The 17,771-nt window shown below is 30.4% G+C and overlaps 1 protein-coding gene across 5 annotated transcripts in view; it reads left to right on the forward strand.

The window, feature by feature from the left end:
- The first annotated feature begins 3,933 nt into the window (after positions 1 to 3,933).
- LOC129944197 (protein draper) overlaps positions 3,934 to 17,771 on the forward strand; it is a 68,300-nt gene continuing 54,462 nt past the window's right edge. For 2 of the 5 annotated variants that reach the window (XM_056053455.1, XM_056053456.1), the window contains exon 1: positions 3,935 to 4,603. The gene's annotated coding sequence lies outside the window, so the exon portion shown is untranslated. Of the gene's footprint in view, positions 4,604 to 17,771 lie in introns of all 5 variants that reach the window. The other 3 variants (XM_056053454.1, XM_056053457.1, XM_056053458.1) reach the window with 3 other exon arrangements.

Raw genomic sequence — 17,771 nt, forward strand, 5'->3', positions numbered from 1 at the left:
AGTTATCAGATCTTCTTTCAGTTGTACCAATTTTTAAATACAAGGATCTGTCTACTGCGGATTTTAATACCAAAAAACGCACTTAATGTTTAAATTAAATAAAAAGTGAACAATTTCGTGAGTTTTTTTCAACTTTATCAGAAATTCTTTGAAAGCTAATGCAATGGGTTAGATATGTCAAATTGACATTTCTTGACGTTTTAAAGTCCATAGATTGGCCAGAGTTAAGACAACTTAAGTGACTTGAAAGTAAAGTACATTTCTAGTGTCTGATTGGCCAGCTGCCAAAAAATTGCCTTCCAATAATGGCAAAATTATTGGAAAGTTTACTCAAAAGTTAGTCAAGAAAATTCTCCCTAACTATTAAGTCCAGTCTGCTTATTTAAAATTGAAAGTTGACCATGTTTTTTCATGGTCTGATAGCCTCTATAATTTATTTATTTTCTTCACTATTCTATTTAATGCTTTGTGTTAAGGGTCCCTTGTTAAACTAGAAAAGAAATAAGTAATATTTCTTTACAATACAAAATACAAGTCCTGATTGACTTGTTACTTGCCTTAGAATTGTTTTGTAGGCTTTGACATAATTATCTGAAGGTAGAGGTTAGTGAAGTAAGATCCGAAATTTATGACACTTGAAAAATTAATTAATTTCCTTGGTCAGAATTATCTTTGAAAGAATTCAGTTAACAGAATTTGTTGGAAGAAATTATTCTTTTTCCTACCAAAGCTCAAGAACCTGTAGAGACTTTCAATACATTTTTCCAAATAATTTTAAGAAAAACGTGAAAAATTTGGGTATCCGAAAATCTCTCACTTCAATTAAATTTTATTCAACTTAATATGAAGATATAAAACTGTCTATTGTTTTATTAATAAAATAAAAAAAAAAAAAACGAATAATAATTCTCTGCTCGAAATTTATCGAACGAAAAATGATATGCTGAGAAACAGACACAGCAACTTTGACAACCTCCTCACTTTTAAGGCCTGTTGTTTTTAAATCAATTTGAATATGTTAAAAAAGCAACATTGATATAGGTGTTAGACCTGTGCAAATCACATCACTTTTAAGACGACATTTTTCAGGATTGTCAACACCAAATCCAAAATGTGACAACCATCTTTTTGTTTCTTCCCAGGGCCGCATTTAGGGGAGGGCAATCGGGTGGAAGCACCGGGGCCTCCACAAACGGGGTGCCCCCACAATAGAAACTTCGGAAAAATATTGTTTCTAATTCCAACTAATAATCACTATTAAACATATTTTCCTTTGATATTTTTTTTTTGTATATTTTTTTTGTTGCTATGAAGAATCGGTGTTCTTCAAATCTTGGAAAATAAATTATTATTAACTAATTTGTACATAATTTGTCCATCGGCTGTTCAATTGTATTGTAAGAATTTGTACACGTTTTTCACAGCCAGTACAGAGCGGCACCGAATTCTAATTGATCATTTGGGAAGAAAAGTTTTTAGTCTTGAAAAAGCTCAGCGACACTCGTTGGTCTTGCCGAGCTGAATCTACTAAAGCCTTAGTCAACGGCTATTCGGAAATCGAAGAAGCTCTAACCAGCATATCTTCAAATAAAGATCTAAAAAACATCGTGAGGAATGAAGCAACGCACCTTCTATAAAAGATGCAACAATTTGGAACGATATCTTGGAGCGATTGAATGCTACAAACAAGATGTTGCAAGACCCGGAAAATGATTCTTGAATCGGCAATGCGTGCACTAGAACCATTGAAATCATTCGTTGAATCCAAACGAAATGATTTTGATAAATACGAGGATGCAGCCAAAAAATATCCCATACTGATGAATATGCACAATCACGCACCCGCACCAGAACTAGAAATGTGAGGTTGAATCCGCTCGATTACGGGAAAGCACAACACGCAAATCTGTCACCTAAGGCAAAATACAAAGTATCCGCCATTATCCCAGTGATTGACCAGCTATCCGTTTCTTTTACTAAAAGATTGCATGCCTATGACGCTGTACATTCGAGATCTGTATTCCTGAATCACATCGACAAGATGGATCCTGAAAGATTGCACGCTACAACAGAGGCATTGATGAAAGTATACCCAGATGATTTAGAGCCTTGTCTTGATAATGAGTTGGTTCAATTTGTGTCTTTGATTGACTCATACAAAAAGGAAAAGGACTATGGAATCGATCAATCGCCGGAACTATTTTGCTACCAAATTCTCGAAAATCAAAATTTTAGAGCTACATTCCCAACCCTCGAAAATGCATTGAGAATATGTTTAGTTTTGATGGTAACAAATTGCACTGGAGAGCGATAATTTTCAAAAATGAAAACTAAAAAAATAGGCTTCGAATCACGATTGGACAAAACGGTCTATCAAAGCGTTCTCTCCTGAGTATTGAAAGCGATTTACTCCGAGCATTGGATTTCAACTAATTCATCAAAGATTTTTCGGCGAAAAAAAAAATCATAAGGTTCCGTTCGTTAGCCCTAAAATTTAATTTTAGATAATTCTTTTTTCCCTTTATATTTATATGTGTTTGTCCAATACTAATGGAATCTACTTGGTTTCACAATAAATTATTATTTATTAAAAAACTCGAGTGAAAAAAAATGGTTTACTTTATTTTAAAAATAATTAGGGGCGAGGGGGCCTCTGCTTCTATGTTACCCCGAGGCCTCTGGACCTCTAAATGCGGCCCTGTTTCTTTCATTTATTATAGTTTTGACATTTTAAAAGCATCTTATAAAATTAGTTTTTATGCTGTTGACATTGTAATGTATTTCACAAGACTTTAGAAGTCGAAGTTTTCGTGGATTTTAAAGTTGGAAATGGTAATCACTTTCTCACTTATTACTTTCAGAATATTTAACATTAACATTTGGTTCATGTTAAAAATATATTTGTCAAATTGTTGTTTATTTCTTAACTAAACTATCTTGTTTGGTGTTTTAGCTAATTTAACATTTTTGTGATTGTTTGTTTTGTTTTAGTAACATTTTGGAGGTAGTCCAATTGAAAAGACTTCCCCTCGTATTTAAAAAGAAGATATACATAAAATTAGTTATTTCAGCTCCCGTGTTTAGGAAAACTACACAATGCAATAAAAATTTTCCGAACTCAACCTAAAAGCAGTTGCCCACCGTTCCATTTAAATCCAGAATATTTGTATTTAGTTGTGTAGTTTTCGTAAACACGGCATCTGAAATAATTAATTTTAACTATGTTGTCTTTATAAATACGGGTATTAATGTTTCGCTTTTATTTATTTGAATGTAATTATATTCATACAAAGAGATAAAATTTCCTTTTATTTTGCTCTTAATTTTAATTTTGTTTTCATTTCTTTCCTTTTCTTAATTTACTTTTTCTTTTGTTATTAAATGTTGCTTTAATATTAAAGTTTTTTTTCTAAGTTCATCGGTTTTAAATTTTCGCGTCAAATTCGTAATATAACTTAATCTGCCGACATAATATCCCATACAAGTTTTGACAGTTGGTTTCTTCTGACATACATTTGTATATAAATTCCCCTATTGACATTAAATTTAAAATACTACTAACGAAACAATAGAAATTAAATATTTAAACAAAACAGTGGAAACGGGAAAACTTAAAACAAACACATTTATTAATATTCATTCTCATATTCAGATACTGTTCTATTGTTTAATCATGTATAATTTTCTGCAGCATAAATATTCCATTATTTTATATTCTCTAAAATTTTCCTTGGAACACACCTAATATCACACTGTCAGAATTCCGTACTCAATTCTTCAATAACATCCCTGTTGTAATCCATAGATGTTTGGGAAAACCCCTAATTAACGGAACAAAATGAAAATCGGAACATCACACAAAACGTCAACGTCACAAAAGAAAATCACTCGCTTTCTCTCATTCTAATTTTCGGCCGTCATTTTTCATTTCATTTTCGAATTGAGTTCGGCCTTGTGAAGTAGTCGATAGAAAACGCTGCTCTCGGACTAAATAAAAAAGTATCGTGCGATTTTGTTTAATTGGCTGTGGGCGTTCGGGCAATTTTCCTCAAATATTCTCATAATTCTCAAATTTAAATATTTTCTATCAATTTTATTCTAGTAGCAATAAAATACAGCTCATATGTTATTTAAATAAACACCCAATCCCCTCATCATCACATCACAAGTGGTTTCCTACAAAATTTCTGTGCCAAGTCAATAAAACAACACAAATATAAAAGAATCGAAATCAAGTGAAGTTTTTAAAAATGAAAAATACATAAATGTTGTAAATACATGGTGCAAAAGTAAATAAATAAAAGCTTGAATAATTCGTAGTGTAGTTGAGTGTGAAATTGTCTTATTGTTTGTTTTATTTTTATCGAAAAAATTGTTTAAATTAAGAAGAAAAAAAAAAAAGAAAAATTTGCAGTGCTCACAGTACAGGCGATTGAAATTACAGACCCACATCGTTCATTACTTGGATGGACCAACACACGGAGCACAGAAGCAGATGCTGTAACCACTTTGATCTTTGATGACCACCATCATCTCGACATAAAACAGGATTTGTGTGTTTCTTGGTTCATTTTCTGTGGATTAAAAGCGTTTCTTGTTGGGCGTAAGTTTGTGTACCTAGCGTTTAGGATTTTCATTTTTCTCATTAAAATTCTTTTTCTAATTGGAGGAATTTTGTTTTGATTTTAAATTCGTTTTCGTGTTACTCTATTCTGTGTCCCATAACAGAATTAATATTAAAGACCCAATCCCAGACCTGCTGCTACGCAGCTACATTTTTGTGTGTGTTTTATTTATTGGGTTTATTTTCGTTCCTCACAATATTTTGATTCTGAAACGAACAGTTTCTTTATTTCTCCAAAATGTAAAACGACGACGCAGAAAATGAAATAAATGAATATTCTTTTATTGCATTCGACTTAAAATAAAAGCGATTGGGTTTTATTTATTCTTCTTTTTACATCTTTCGTAGACTTGTTTTCATTTTCTTCAATTCTTTTTTGAAGTGGTTAAGCCTCAAATTGGCTTTTTATAGATAGCGTAGTTAGCTTGAAGATATAGACAAGTAGAATTTACTTATTAAGTACGTATGTACAGTGAATCAAGTATTATTTCATGTGTAGGGTAACCTGATTCTTTAAGTTAAGTCAATTTACTCATTTCTCAAATGTGGTAATCTTTATTATAAAATTTAGGGTCATATTTTCTATACCATATCATAAGAACTAAAAAATTGCCAAGAGATTTAAAATAAGGCATTTTGTTTCATTAATAGCAAGTTTTTGAACTTAATTTTAGGTAACTCGCTGTTCAAGCGTTTGAAGACAAGAAGGAAACTTTTCTGGCAGAACTGCGAAGTGTGCAAAATATTCCCTATTTTTGTAGGAAGTTTTATAAATTTAAATGCGTTGTTGGAGCGCGTATGGCTTTAAGTAATAAATGGCTACGTTCAATCTCGTGTTGAATAGGGTATCTTGTATAGGTCGATTTTTATATATTATATTGAACGAGTTGGATAGCTGTATTGAGATAGCTGTCAAAAAATAAAAACAAATTTCAACTGTTCACAAAAGCAGAGAAACATTTAAGCTTCGAATTCAAAATTGTTGTAAGATAAAACATTTAATGGATAATTCAACTGATTCATCGGATTGGTCATCTACAAAACGAGAACAAAATAAGTCAATTTTGAAGTTTAAAAAAATAGATCATATGAAGTTTACAAAAATAGATCATCATCGATAAAATTCGTAGGCAAATAGCTTCTCCATCGTCTATTATGTACAGAACATCCTCAAATACGACTTAAACTAACATTTTGTACCTTTTTGTTAACCAACAAATACAAAAAGCTGAAATCAATTTTGAAGTTTCTTGAAATTCAACAATGTTTTGAATCAGCTGTTATGTCAGATACAACCACATACCCAGAAATTCTTGGATACCTTTTTTGACATCTCAACTGTTTTTGATCAGCTGTTATTTTACACGTAAAACTAACAAAAAGATTGAACGCAGCCAATAATGACGTTTTAACTTGTTAAATGTCAAAAGGTGACAGCTTCAAAAATGACATATGTCCAAATAAGAGGACTTTTTCAAATATTAAAAAATCTTACATTGGGCTGGTTCAGACATCATAAGGGAATTCATTTGCTCGACTGCATTCTTTGCAGGTAAATTTTGACTAAGCCAGCAAGTAAGTTTTTCAAATGTCACAAATTTCAAACTTGGATCTTTACTGTCTATCCTCTACCTTGAATTCATCGAACAAAAACTATAAAAACTATTTGCATTTTGTAATGTAATGAAATATTACTTATTTTCTTTTCAAAATGAAACTCTTTTAAACAAAATATTAAATGGAATTTTTCAAAAAATTAATAAATCATTACGTCCATTCGCGTACCTTACTAAAACAGTCCAATTTTACGAAAATTACATAATTTAAGTAAATCCTGTTCGCGTACTCAAACATTTCGTAGTTTTTCGTAAAAGAGAGCGCTCAAGACAGAGTAAAACATTTCCCCAAACTACGAATTAAAGCCCAAGAAATTTCTTTGGGCTGATTTGTGAAAAGTGTCAAATTTTATAGAACTTCAAATAAATTCAATTTATTTGCTGTCACTTATAAAAATAAAAATTCTTTTCCAAAGAACAGCAACAAAATTCCAAATTTTCAAGTTTCAATTTAATCAGTTTTTTAAACGATGATGTTTCAAAACTTGAAAGTGAAGTTTTGGAAAAATTTGTTGTTTTCCCGTTCGTTTACTTTTTTGTAGTTTTGTCTTTTTGAGAGAGAATTTTTTCCTCACTAAAATAAAGCTTTTTACTAATTTCAGTGCAGAAAGTACGCGAACAGACCTATAAAGAAAATAAAGTTCAATTGTCATTTTAACATAAGTTGACTTGACTTGATACTTAGGGAGATTTTTCTTGGCTTATTTTCCAATAAAGATGTCATATTTGAAAGGCAATTTTTTGGCAGCTGGTCATTCGGATAATAGAAACTAGCCTGACTTTCAAGTCCCTTATGTTTTTGTCCAATGGGAAGTTGACTGGAATATTAGTCAAGAAAAATCTTCCTAAATATCAAGATAAGTCTACTTATGTCAAAATGACAGTTGATCATGTTTTTCCATTCAACTAAGAGCTGAACTTTATTACTCTGTACTGCACAACTTTATTTAAGGGTCCTGTAAATGGTTGTGTTGTTTTCCCGTTCGCAGTTTTCTTTTTTAGTGAGAGAATTTTACCACCACTCTTTAAAATATCTCTTTTTACGAATTTTAGTGCAGAAAATATGCGAACGGACCTAATGTTTTTAGTAGTTTTTGTACTATGAATTGAAGTTAGAATTTTATGAAGTAATGTTCTGAATTTGAAATTCATGACACTTGATAAATGAACTTGTATAGGTTCAAAAAATAAAGTTGACTTCAAATGAAATCCCTTATGTTGTCTGAACCTGTTCATTGGCTGCGTTCAATGCCAAAAATCTCAATCAGATATTGTATCCGGATACCTTTTTGTTACTGTTTTACTTGTAAAAGAACAGCTGATCCAAAGCAGCAGGTTCGTCAAAAACGGAATACTAACTTATCCAAGAATTGCTGGTATGGCTTTTGACAGCTGATTTAACGTATGGATTTTTGTGAACAACTGAAAGTATCCAACTCGTTCAATAACGTATCTATAAATCCACATATCCTGGAAGGGTGAGTTTATTAATGTAAAAATACAGCAGTAATGCAAGATTTGCGTTCATAAATGTAAATACACTTCATTACTACAGTCGGTAACTCTGTTCAAAGAAAAACAGTTTGACAGCTGAAATGCGGTCAAACCTGCAGCCATTTTATTTCTGTTTCTGTTCTGCAAGAAAATGTCAGAACAAGATGAATCGGTTAAATAATTGATTATTTATTCAATTTTGGGCAAAAAAAAATAAAATGATTTGTTATTAATAAGTTGAAATATAAAATTTATACATCATAGAAATGAATAAATTTGTTCCATTAAAAACATTTAAAATAAGTCCTCATAAAACATTAATTTATTGGACATTTTGAAAACAATTTTGTTAGGACACTAAAAAACCAAAACCATCCTAACTCAAAGAAAAAACTTAACTTATTAAAAAATATAAAAATAATCAATCTGTCAAAATGTATGTCTTATTAGACGAGCTAATTGGCTCGGCCGTGTATGTTCAACTTTAGGACAGAACTATTAAAATTTTAGCAAGAAGCTTAAGCCTAGTACGCAGCAGTGAAACGAATTTTGTCGGCGATCTCCAAGTGCAGGGGAAAATGAAAACGAAAACCACAGCAGAAAAATATTTGTGGAGAGTTCTGTCAGCTGTCAAAAACAATTGACAAGTTCAGACAGTCAGCTGCTGGTAAACAGAAGTGAAAAAAAATTAATTTATTAACATTTTGTTGAGCAGTTAGTTCATGGTTTTTTCATTTCTGCAGCTTTATTACTATTACCAGAGGCTATCAACGGCTGAATTATTTTTGTGAAGCCTATGCTCTAACTGCCAAATAGCTTCACTGGCTTCGACCAAGAGAAATCCATTTTTTTCTTCGGTTTATTTTTTGGAAGTTGAAGTTCACTGCTCGTCTTCATCACTTCTTGCACATCACCAATAACATCTTCAACATCCTGAGTTTCCGATTCAAGTATTGTTGGAACACAATAGACAAATCCATTTTATTTTAAATTTTAAATCGAACATAAATCAAAGTCAAAACACCAAAAGTCAAGAGTAAACATTTTTTTTTTAATAACATAAATTAAACGTCAAAATTTCGCAAGCAATTAATATGCCGGGCAATTAAATTGAGAACGAAAACATTGCAGTACTAAGAAATCTAGTACAGCTATCCACTAAAATGACACATTTCGTCGTTCAGCAGCGTACTGAAAAACGAAAAGCACAGCGAAATTTTTCGTTTATGATTTCCTCATGTCATTTTTGCATGGGAATTTTCGTTTCGCATCAGCAGCGTACTAGGCTTTAATCTGGAATCTATTATTTTTCTTCCAGGCTTGTTCCTTTTGCATTTCCTAAATAATGATGAGAAACTTTTCTATACGAACAAAATTTAAAAGAGTTTTGATAAAGTGTCGAGTAATACAAACAAATCGAGATTATATTGCATTTGTTTTTAGAAACTATAGGCAGTTGAAACACCCTGCATTCAACGCCTTATTAAAAGTCATAATACTTGAAAGTTCTCACTTTGTTGATACAATTTATCGAAGGAACATTTGTAGGTTCATATACTCGTATATTTTACATTACGTATTAACCAAGAGTCAGTACTAGCGTGTATCGTACGTTAATTTCACAATATAGATCATTATCGCACATGTCAGCTAATGTGCTTCACGATCGATTTCTAAAAATAAATTTTACCTCAACGTGAGAATTCCCATCCTTCATGTACATAAGCAGATATTTTTCCTCACAAAATTATTAGGTTCCTATTTAAGTCTATGATCTATTTTATCAAAATTATATTTTAATTTGATGAATTCAATTTTAGCATAGATTCAACCATCATATTGAAAATTCAAGACAATTTTCCACGAATAGCTTGAGAATAGAAAGTGTTTAGAAATTCTCCACTGTCGGCCGGATAGGTCGAGTCAGTGTCTTTCAACAATGTTTAAAAATTCGCATTAACAATTAACTAAAGGTATAGCACATATAAATACGTGCTTGCTTTTGCTAGATTCATGCTTTCACTTACCTAGGTACTGATTTATTTCTTGATTTGAAAAACAAACTACATAAGGTCCGAAGTTTAATTAATTTCAATTTGTTTTGTCTATCGCACACAGAATATATAACTTATGAGCTTTTGTTGTTTTTATTAATGTGCTTATAGTGCGTTTTACAGTTTTAATATTCTATTGCCCATGAAGCTTTAAAAAGTAATAACAAAAGTCTAAAAACTTGTATTGTTGTTAATTTATGAAATAAAATGCTAGCATTATTTTTGATTTACCTAAAGAAAAATATTTATATTTAAAAAATTTAACTAAAATTCATTTAACAATCAACAAAATAGATATTTGTTTGTATATAGTTTTTTGAGCAATCCGGAAGCTTTTTCGACTCTTTTGAAATAATTCACTTTGAAACATTTTGTTTCTGATTCTTAAAAATCAGAAAGAATGAAAGAATTCAAGCTAAATACAGACGATTTTCATGTCTGGCAACGTTGTCAAATAAATCAATGTTCTGATAATATCTGAATGCAATCAAATCAACAACACCCATTTAAACTCAAATCCAATTCAAGTTCTTAACTGAAAAGATGAAAATGTGGGTTAAGATTCTAAATCTGCTTCATCTGAAACATTCGGTTCTAGATAGGCAGCAAATGTTATTCTGACACAGTGTAAATTTTGTTAAAACGACACAACCAACTTGAAGGTAAGTTAAGTTTCTTGTTTTTAATCGGAAATGTTTAGTCGACATAAAGGACTTGAAAGTAAGCCTAGTTTCTAGTAGGTATCTGATTGAACAGCTGTCAAAAAAATTGCCTTCCAATTAAGGCAACTTTATTGGAAAGTTAAGCAAGAAAAATCTCCCTACCTATAAAGTCAAGTCTAATTATGTCAGAATGACAGTTGATCAACTGAAAGCTGAACTTTATTTCCCTAAGAATTATTTATTTTCTGCATACTTCATTTAATTTGTTGTTTAAAATGGTTCCTTGGCAAATTGGACAAAAAATAAGTTATATTTCTTTATTTTCCTGAAGAGTGTTGTATGGACAGTAATGAAGTTGGTAGTTTTTTCACAATGAACCGAAGGCAGAGGTTGGTAACGTAAAGTTCTAAGTTTGAAATTTATGACACTTGAAAAACTAACTACTCAAAATGTACGTTCGAAGAATTAATTTGAGTTCAAATGAGGTCCCTTATTTAGTTTGAATCTGTATTTTGTTAAGCTGCCTACAAAATTCCTTTGAATTGAGGCAACTTTGTTAGAAAAATTACTAGAAATTTAGTCAAAAATAATCTTTCTTACTTGTTGCAAAATGACAACTGATCAAGTTTTTTCATTCAATTAAAAGCTGGACTTTATTATTCCGTGATTTATTCATTTTTTGCAGAATCCCATTTAAGGCTTTGTGTAAAAGGTTTTCCTCTTTAGAATTAGAAAAGGTAAAAACAACTCTTAATGGGCTTGTAGCTTGCGTTTGGAGTTTTTTTCTGGCAATAAGGGTTTCAGTATTTTTTAATGGATCAACTGAAGGCAGAGATTAATGAAGTAAAGTTTGAAGGTAATAACGTCTGAAATACAAACTTTTTGCTATGGTCTAAATGAAATAATATGAATGCAATTGTTCGAAAATTAAGTCTCTTATATTCAGTGTGTTCCACACCTAATTTCAAACATTTTCATAATGAACGTTTTGGTCAGTTTTAGTCCAAAGTCGTTGTGCTAACTCTTACAAAAGAGATTCTTGGCAGATTTAGTCCGAGAAATTTCTTCTGACTATTTCTGGGTCAAATTCGTTTTACGTTCACGGCAACTGATGACAGAAGAACAAAAGAGGCTGGGATGCGACCCACACTGATAACTTCCCATCCCGTCTGTCGATTTGTCTTGCTTAAAAGTTTGTCTATATGTACTCGTATCAATTTTTACCAAATTTGTGTACTATTTTTTGTAGATTTTATTTTTTATGAAAAAACGGACTGTTAGATTTTTATATAAAAATGACCGAATATTGAAAACAATATTTTCTGTGAAATAAAATAAGTTTGAAGCTAATATTTTTCATTTTTGAAAAACTATTTGAGCCGAAAGTAAATTTTGACCAAGTTTTAGTGTTGTTTTTTTTAGAGTTTTATTTTTTGTAAAAAAAACTGTCAATTCGAATTTTTAAAAAAATTTACCAAATGTTGAAAACAATATTTCTTATAAGATAAAATTAGTTTGAAGCCAATATTTCAAATTTTTGAAGAGATATTTGAGTCGAAAATCAATTTTTACCAACTTTTGTTAAATTTTTTTTCGGTTTTTAATTTTTTGTATAAAAACTGTCAATTCGATTTTTTTAAACTTTATCTGAATGTTGACAACAATATTTTTTGAAGCCAATATCTCAAAGTTTTGAAAAGATATTTGAGTCGAAAATTAATTTTTACCAACTTTAATCCATTTTTTTTATGTTTTAATTTTTTGTAAAAAAAACTGTCAATTCGATTTTTTACAAAATTTTTGAAAATGTTAAAAACAATATTTCTTATAAGATAAAATAAGCTTGAAACCTAAATTTCAAGTTTTTGGATCAATATTCAATTTTTACCAACTTTGAGTAATGTATTTTTTAGATTTTTATTTTTTATAAAAAAACTATCAATTAGATTTTTTTCAAAATTTTATCAGATGTCAAAAACATTATTCTTCGTTGCGCCAAATTGTTTTAGAGATGAAATCATATTTCAGTCGTAAAATTTTATAAGTCACAATTTTTTTTTCAGTTTTATTGATTTATAAAAAAAAACGTTATATTATTTTTTTTTTCAAAAAATATACTTGTTGGGTATCACGTTACAGTATATTATATAAAATTTAATTCAAGTCTCTAGCATTTTTGGTTCGTAAGATATTTAGGGTTAACCAAAATTTTCACCTTTTTTCAAACTGCTATGGTAAAAAAACCACCCACGCAATTTTCTTGAGAGCCCTTTCTGCATCTTTCTGCCTTATTATCTGTATAACAAAATTTATTTGAAGTCGATATCTCTTCTGGTTCTTGAGCTATGGACGACGAAAAAAACGTCGCGAACGTACGGACGTACGGACGTACAAACGTACGTACACACGCACGCACAGACATCTTTCTAAAAATCTTTTATTTCGACTCTAGGGACCTTAAAACGTCGAGAAATGTCAAAATTTTCAATTTGACAAATCGGACCCTTTACAATAACTTGCTATGGGAAGTTAAAAATTATTAACTAAGGGTTGCCAAAGTAATTCTTTTATTGTTCATATTTTCTTTTTTCTTTAATTAATCAAATAATTTTCAAAAAGTATATATCTTCTTATAAAACTGTTACTGAAGAAAAATTTTAAGTACAAACAAATATTTATTGAAAATTGTAGTGATTCTTTGAGAAAAGAACGTATTTAAGTTTCATAATTTAAGGAAATAATTTTATTTTAATTTAAAATAAGTATAAATTTACTTTTGTTGATATTTTTTTGAATGGATTCTTATTCATGATTAAGTTGATCAAAATTAATCATTGGTCTTTTGTAACTCTGCTCGTGTGTTTATTTTTTGTTTTGACGTTAAAAAAGAAGCCCGAACCCCTGCAAATTGGTTCGAAAAACCCTTCCAGACATTTTGACAGTTTGCATTCAGTCTGAGAGCATTTCATCCCCACTCCTCAAAATTGACATTTGACCAACTTTAGATGCGAGAAATGTCTGGAACAGACATATTAGGTTTTTGAACATATGGCCAAAAACACTCTATAAAAAGATATAAATCTTTTGTACGTATCACCCTCCAAAACCCATTTGTTTACATTGTTGTATTTGTGATGTGGAAGAATTCAACGAGAAATATTGACGTGTTTTCACGCATACATAGAAACACTTACTGAGTTTTTTGGGGAAATTTAATAAATTAGAGGAGAAATTACACGCTTACTATGAAAAAGTTTATGAGGCTAATATCCGGTTTAGCTTGTGGGCAAACCAAGATGTCTACCGAGGATTTATATCTTTATATGGAGTGTTTTTGCATATGGCGTTTTCCTTTTTTTTTGTTCAGGGCAGAGCTCGAACTGTCAAAAAAATAGTTGTGTTTCTTTTTGAGCTCTGATCGTTCAGAGCTTCAAATTCGTGTTTCTTTTTTAGTTCTGAACATGTTCAGAGCGCGCTCTGTGTGCTCAGAGGAAAATAACAGAGTAAATGGAGTAAAACGTTGAACACAAACAATTTGATATTTGAAAGCCGATAAATTAAAAAATCATTGTCGAAACAATAAAAATGGCGGAGGTGGCTGGTCGCTTTAGTGCAGAAGGAAAGAAAATTTAGAGAAAACTAATTTTTATGAATCAAATTCATTTTAGGCTTCAAATGGACCAACTCTATGAACATTTTTAACGCCTTCAAACAGACGACATTGTAAATCATGGCAGTTTAGTGCTCAAGTTGTTTCATAATTAAATCAAAGAGCTGTGAACATACTCTGCTCAGAACTCTACTCTACTCTGTTCGTTCAGACTCTGTTCAGTGCTCAGCTCTGAACTAGAAAAGAAAAACGCCAATAGTGCGTTAACTATCATTTCAACTCAACTCCAATTTGAGCTCTTAACTTTAAATGATGAAAACCATGGGTCGAAAATCCGACCTTATTTCAACTCGAACCCCAGATTCCATTTGTAAACGTAGGATATATGTCAGAATGAAAGATATTTTTTAATCTAGTTTGTTTCAAAGTTTGAATTGAATTAGGAATGAAAAAATTAGGCTAGTTCGGATTACAAACAATTTGTTTAGTTCAGTTTATTTTCTTTTTATCTTTCAAAATGGCTTTTTCCAGATAGTTGCTTGTCTATGACAGATGTTTTAATACTTTACTTCTATTCTTATCAGCATTCGATTGGAAATGATTAAAAAAGGGAAATCCCCTCAAAAACTTCAAACATTTCTTATTGTTTTCATATTTTTAAGCTGCCTTAAGCTGTTAATGTTGCGTAACTTCCTAAACCAAAAATGGATAAATTATTCTTGACCTTGCTACCCCTTTAAGATTACTATAATTTTTTCATTTTATTTTTCACATATTCTCAACGTCGACATCTTTTATTTATAAAATATAAATTTTTAAGTGTGAATTTAGTTATTTTTCACCATTTTAGATAAAACGTAATAAAAAAATAATTATTTCATTTTTGTTTCGTGATTCGTTAAAAAGTCACGTAGGTACCTACTTCAGTATTTTTTTTTTTTTTTCAACTTTAAAAATATATTATTGAATTGAAATTTTGTTGATAAATCAACTCAGCTGTTTATATTTTGTTTATACTACAACGAAAATAATGAATATAAAAGCAATTTTTGTTTTACTTGACAACAACAAATTTGGAGTACAATTTACTTTTCATTTCCAAATTCAAATTGTCATTAAAATAATCAAAAATTCTTAAATGACATCATTAAACTTTTCATAACATTTGAATATTTCAAATATTTAAAATTAAATAAAAATGCAATTCACGGGGAACGGATACATGCACCTGGACAAATACGTAAGTAATTTTAAATAATATCAATATCAACTGTCGGTCCGGTAAGTCTACGAAGTAAGTATTCAGCGATAATGTGACATTAAATCAATTGAAGACACAAAGGCTGTCGTAAAATTAAAAAAAAAAAAGCTTTGTTATGCTTGATTTTTGTTTGCGAATAAATTTTCCCAAAGTGATCTATATAAACGCATTTCTATAGATGTTGTAAAAATGCTTTCAATAAAAATAATCAGTGACAGGAGGCGCAGGCTGTGTCATTAAACTGAATGTTGTCATTATAAATTCAATTGGTGTAGAGATAAAGCAGATATTCTATTCATGCGCATTATTATCATTTATTTTTTTAAATATACATTTATCAGTTGTTGTACTTCTGGTTTATTTTGCGTATATATGCATTGCAATTGAAAAAATATGTTCATTAAAGGGTGTTACACCAAAAAACTGAACTAACTATTCCGTCAGGTGTATATCCAAATTTTCAAAAACTCAGTTAAAGATCAGGATCTCCTGAAAGCTATCTGAGTGTGCTTGTTTGACATTTGAAAAATAAAATAGCACTTGGGCCAATCTCAAAAATTTGGCCATATTCCAGTGTTTATTAGAACTGAAGTCTTTTTAACTTATCGCACTTTCAACTTCTAAAGTTCTTATAAAACCCTACGTTTGTCCATCATAATCACGATTAATTTAAGATTTTTGTCTGCAATTTAGCGAACACCAATGAATCGTCATGATTGCTGACAATGAAGCAAATAATTGAAAAAATGACAGTTTTGTTGTCAAACAATATCCAACTTAACACAACGCAAAAGTTCAATGTGTAAACGAGTTGCTGTAGTATAGTTTAAACAATGTTTTTTTTGCTTGATTTTGTATTTTTTAAATTGAATAGGCTTCAATTAGTTTATATTAATCAAACAAATAAAACAACACATTCAGCGCGCGTTATTTATTAACGTTTATATTTATTAATAAAGCTTATTTTCCTTGAATGCACTTTAATGTACAATTGTACATACATATACGTATGTATGTATTTACATGTGTATTTATTGTAAAATCTTTTTTTTTTGTGCAAATGTTCTCTAAAATTCAATTATTTTTGTCTAAAAGTTTTTGACTTTTTAATTATTCTATTGAAAAATGCAAATGTACCCCTGTAAATTGATTTTAAATTCACTTTGCGCATACAAAGTCCAATAAGAGAGAGAAAGAGAGATAAAATGACACAGCGTCAAAATGAGTCGCTTTAAAAAAATACAGTGTGTCTACTGCCTTATGATACAAGAAATGACGTTTCAAGTTTAAATAATATACAATTGGCCACTTCTTTTCTCAAATCTGCGACAATAAAAGTGTGAAATTTGTATCAGAAATGTTGTAATAATTTAGAAATATAAACTAGCCAAATGCATAAAAATAAGTGCAGGTGAATGACAGATCTGTCAATAAAGGAAATTATCTCAGAAGTCTTACAATCTTATGAAGATTGTCCGGTTTATATTTCTGAGATCTCAAAAATGTCTGTACTCCCACAGATAAAGGGTTTTTCCGTAAAACTTGCCCAATCAGAGAACGTACAATTTAAAAGGTCCAAAGTGGAAAACGTACAACTTTAAAGGTCCATAGTTCTCAAACCAAGATCATTTCGGTCTGGGCGATGCCCAATTCTATGAGAACTCTGCCGTGGAATTGATTTATTTAGATCGCTTGCTATTGACGCTAAAATTTCAGCGATATTTTCGACCAACCTTTTGTTTTATTGATCCATAGTCCAAACGAATGTTAAGACTTAAATGTTTACAATAAACTTGTTATTGCCTATCTACTAGAGCAAGAATTACGACCGAATATTGGAGTTAGGGCTCTCAAGGGCCAATTATAGCTATCATTGAAATCGATCCGGAAAATTTTTGAATTGATATTTGACAATGTTTCCCTTTGATTAGAAATGAAAATTGTATACCGATCGATCGGAAATCACACAAAGAATTATTTTTGAGGAAAAAAAGTGTAATTGTGCATTTATTTTTCTCTAAAAATTCATTTTCCTGAACAGCTGATACTTTTATGTTCAAAAGTCAAACGAATCGTTCCACAAATTGTATTCCAATTTCACTCAATTCCAATGACATATTTCTGTCAATAAACATTTTTCGGTGGAAATTGTTTTCAATGACAGAAATTTTTAATGATATCCATAAACGACCTGTCAAAACAAATTCCAATGTTTGTTTTCAATGATAAAAATCAATTTAACTAGCGCCTTAAAGTTGCGCTCACCGACTCCAAATTTAGGTAGACCAATTTAATAGTTTGAAGACGTTGCTTTTTTATGATGAAAATGTTAAGTTTACTGAATAAATAGACAATGACAGTTCGATGATTAGTATATGGGTGTGATCACAAATTAAATTCAAAGTTCTCGATTTTCTATTAGAAAACCCGATATGATACTTTTAAACAAA

Source organism: Eupeodes corollae, chromosome 2 (genome assembly GCF_945859685.1).
Source record: "Eupeodes corollae chromosome 2, idEupCoro1.1, whole genome shotgun sequence".
NCBI classification, from domain to species: domain Eukaryota; kingdom Metazoa; phylum Arthropoda; class Insecta; order Diptera; family Syrphidae; genus Eupeodes; species Eupeodes corollae.